Source organism: Salvelinus sp. IW2-2015, linkage group LG17 (genome assembly GCF_002910315.2).
Source record: "Salvelinus sp. IW2-2015 linkage group LG17, ASM291031v2, whole genome shotgun sequence".
Lineage (NCBI taxonomy): Eukaryota > Metazoa > Chordata > Actinopteri > Salmoniformes > Salmonidae > Salvelinus > Salvelinus sp. IW2-2015.
This window is the reverse complement of record NC_036857.1, coordinates 2,576,447-2,580,826: the sequence shown is the minus strand read 5'-3', so window position 1 is coordinate 2,580,826 and position 4,380 is coordinate 2,576,447. Positions and strand designations below refer to the sequence as shown.

The 4,380-nt window shown below is 44.5% G+C and overlaps 1 protein-coding gene across 2 annotated transcripts in view; it reads right to left on the bottom strand.

The window, feature by feature from the left end:
* LOC111976574 (protein NDRG3) overlaps positions 1–3,106 on the bottom strand; it is a 63,868-nt gene extending 60,762 nt beyond the window's left edge. Inside the window, exon 1 of one of the 2 annotated variants that reach the window (XM_024005514.2) lies at positions 2,914–3,106. The gene's annotated coding sequence lies outside the window, so the exon portion shown is untranslated. The remainder of the gene's footprint in view (positions 1–2,913) is intronic. The other variant, XM_024005512.2, reaches the window with a different exon arrangement.
* Positions 3,107–4,380: the final 1,274 nt, after the last annotated feature.

The following is a 4,380-nucleotide window of genomic DNA, read 5'->3' as shown; positions in this document are numbered from 1 at the left end:
GCAAACCCTCGGATCAACCCTACTCCTCGACTAGAGGAGTCCAGTATGAGGTCAGAACCCTCGGATCAACCCTACTCCTCGACTAGAGGAGTCCAGTATGAGGTCAGAACCCTCGGATCAACCCTACTCCTCGACCAGAGGAGTCCAGTATGAGGTCAGAACCCTCGGATCAACCCTACTCCTCGACCAGAGGAGTCCAGTATGAGGTCAGAACCCTCGGATCAACCCTACTCCTCGGCAGAGGAGTCAGTATGAGGTCAGAACCCTCGGATCAACCCTACTCCTCGACCAGAGGAGTCCAGTATGAGGTCAGAACCCTCGGATCAACCCTACTCCTCGACTAGAGGAGTCCAGTATGAGGTCAGAACCCTCGGATCAACCCTACTCCTCGCCAGAGGAGTCCAGTATGAGGTCAGAACCCTCGGATCAACCCTACTCCTCGGCCAGAGGAGTCCAGTATGAGGTCAGAACCCTCGGATCAACCCTACTCCTCGGCCAGAGGAGTCCAGTATGAGTCAGAACCCTCGGATCAACCTACTCCTCGGCCAGAGGAGTCCAGTATGAGGTCAGAACCTCGGATCAACCCTACTCCTCGGCCAGAGGAGTCCAGTATGATCAGAACCCTCGGATCAACCTACTCCTCGACTAGAGGAGTCCAGTATGAGGTCAGAACCCTCGGATCAACCCTACTCCTCGACTAGAGGAGTCTAGTATGAGGTCAGAACCCCGGATCAACCCTACTCCTCGCCAGAGGAGTCCAGTATGAGGTCAGGACCCTCGGATCAACCCTACTCCTCGGCCAGAGGAGTCCAGTATGAGGTCAGAACCCTCGGATCAACCCTACTCCTCGACTAGAGGAGTCCAGTATGAGGTCAGAACCCTCGGATCAACCCTACTCCTCGGCCAGAGGAGTCCAGTATGAGGTCAGAACCCTCGGATCAACCCTACTCCTCGGCCAGAGGAGTCCAGTATGAGGTCAGAACCCTCGGATCAACCCTACTCCTCGACTAGAGGAGTCCAGTATGAGGTCAGAACCCTCGGATCAACCCTACTCCTCGGCCAGAGGAGTCCAGTATGCGCTCCGACAGCAAAAAAGCTCTGGATTTACGTACGCCCAGAGCCAACTCTGGCCACTCCAGATTGAATTTACAAGAACACAGCTCATGAGTTTACCAGTCAAATCGGCAGGGTTAGAGGTTCCAAGCCCATTCTATTCATTGTTTGCTAAAACACCTTTCTTGTTTCAGCAAGGGAAAACAAAAGTTATTACGTTACTAAGAGTCCATGTTATCACAGAAACAGACTCAACCGCACGAATGCCTGGCCTTCCGGTCTTCAGTCGGCTGTTCGTAAAGAAATGGTTATAGCGGTTATTTTACTTTCATGACGTCTACATCACAGCTGTCAAACTCATTCCACGGAGGGCCAAGTGTCTGCTAGCATTTTTAATACGCCAGCTAGCGCCCATCCACACAGTAGCTGATGCACAATCATAAAAGATGTTGGAACTTTAGGATGATAACCTCAATCTCAACTGTGTAACGTGCAATTGCACGTGGTCCTTGAGTGTAATATTGAGGTTGGTTGCTGTCATTACATTGCTTAATCACAATTATCTAAGTTACAGACATCAACCAACCCCCTAGCAGTTATTAACAGGACAAAAACAAATTGAATAAACCAAAACCACATTGAATGGAACTCGGGCCCAGGGGATACAATGTTCACCATTGTTTACATACAGTAGTGGTGCCTTCTTCCCCTCCCCTCCAGCAGAGCTTGGCAAAGACTTCCCCAGGGACAGCCACAGAAATAGAACCAAGGATGGAGAGAACTGTCCCGCACCTTGGCTGTGCAGCAGCTGTTGTATGTAACACACAAAAACAGAAACCTGGAAAATCCAGCTCAAGTACATTAGAAGGCTTTGCTTGTTTCAGCAGCCCTGGGGGGGGCATCATCTCTTGCCATTGCCAACAGAACTCAGCTGTCTTGGAAAGAGCGTAMATTCCACAGTTCCTTTATAGCAATTTCGAAGCAGTAGTGTACATTATAAAAAGTACATATCGATTAACACAGCTTAAARAAGTACATAAATCCAAGGGCTGCAGATTACGTACAGGGACGAAGCACAATTCAACCCTCAATGTTAGTCTCTGGTCTCTGTCTGAACAGAACGCCATAATTTGTGTGTAGGTTTACTGTAGGGTTGCAGAGGCCATCTGGACTCCTAAACAGCTGTCACTAATCTCATGGTTTTGCTGGCCTTTGTTTGTGTTGTTAATCTCTGTATTTTGGGAATCTAGGTTAGCAGCACGAATACACAATCAAAGGGACAGCTATGTTTAAAGGGCATGGTTCTTCTGCCAAGGACTTGCTTCTTTCTCTGTAACTAAACATTGACAGTCCATCTCCCTAAATCCCTTGCCCTGTGTTCTGATTCTTAATGTGAAATCATTCATTCAGTATCACACTAACTATACATACACACCCAAGATAGCTATAACTAACGGTTTGGGGTGACTAGTTAGCATCTCAAGTCCTGGCTAGCTAACTTTAGCTAGGATTRCACCAGACATGCTACTCTTCCAACCACTCTCTGCTGGTCCAATGGTCGTTAACTAGCCAAGTTAAACAGTAACGTTTAGCTATTAAAACATGTGTGAAAATGTTATCAAACCAAATTAATTATAAGGATTACGCTAGGCTTCATAGATAACTAGCTTAATCAATTAACGTTGAACTAGCTAGCTACAATTAGTTAACTACCGTTAGCAGCTCGCTAACGTTGTCTAGCTAAGAACAACGCACTTTACCAAACCTTTGCTTTGGCTAAGAAAATCAGCAACTGCCATACAAATGTCTTAGCTACACAATTTATATCCGAGAATGTACCTTTTGCACCATGTTACTCACCCGTTGATTTTTGATAAAACAATGGAAATAGCAGTCGGACTGGCGGTCTCGTAGTGCTCGAACCGCTTGATACCAACAATGTACCAACTGAAACCACCACCACGCTGATCTGACACATTAAAGGYGGACCCTTCAACGTGTAAATGGTGGCCAACTCGAATGAATTTCCATTCACCGACCCTAGAGGATGACCAGTGTGAGTGATAGGAGGTATACTGTGACTTCCTTCAGCCGTGTTGYTTTGTATCTGAATCAGTTTTATTTTATAATAAAATGGATCTAAAAATGAATACTGGTATTGACCTAGCTACTTTCCCTAGACTGATTCTTGGCAATGTAAAATCGTGAATTTGCATATCATATGCTTGCTAGTCTGAATTATAATGTTCCAAGAGTAACACAACGTACAGACAACACGTAATTTAGATAAATAAAAATGTTTATTTTCATGCATGGAAATATTAAATAATTATTTCTTAAAAAATCTCAGTCCTCTCATGACAAAATCTAATACATTAAAAAAACTGACATTGATAAATCTGACGCTGCCAACATACAGCTGAAATATAAAATATWATTAACCATTGAAACAAACAGTAAGGGAAAATAAATCATTCTGAAATGGGTCACATCAAACGTCAATTTGCTAGAGGGGTCACTATAGACCCTGGTTTGATTCCAGGCTGTATTACAACCGACCGTGATTGGGAGTCCCATAGGGCGGCGCACAATTGGCCCAGCGTCGTTAGGGTTTGGCTGGGGTAGGCCATYATTGTAAATTAGAATTTGTTTTTAACTGACTTTTCTAGTTAAATAAATACATGATTAGAATGTGCAATAAATKGACATTTCTGGTTAAATGGCTGTTAATTAAAATGTGGGAAGTTAGCTTAATGAGAGTAGTTGATGCGTTTACTAAAACAGCTAAAGTGCAAAACTCACCAGAAGTGAGCAAAGCAGTGAAACCAACACACAGCGTGAACATCGTTGCGAATATAATTTACTGGCAGTGCGCTCAGTAGCTAGCAAGATTTTATAGATCTCTGGTACTTCAAATTAATGAATCCATGTCAGTTATGCTTAGTATCTGCATAGCTAATACCATCAGTAGTAAGCTAATGTTGCTAGCAACTTGGGGAATAATAATTAAATGCACCTTTTGTGCTGAAGTATAAAGTATTATTTAACCATTGAAACAAACAGTAAGGGAAAACAAATCATTCTGAAATGGGTCAGATCAAAGTCACATGTCAATTTGGGGCTCAGAGTGGCACGCAGTGGTCTAAGGCACTGCATCTCAGTGCTAGAGGCATCACTACAGACTCTGGTTTGATTCCAGGCTGTATCACAACCGGCCGTGATTGGGAGTCCCATAGGGTGGCKCACAATTGGCCCAGGGTCGTTAGGGTTTGGCTGGGGTAGGCCATCATTGTAAATTAGAATTTGTTCTTAACTGACTTGCCTAGT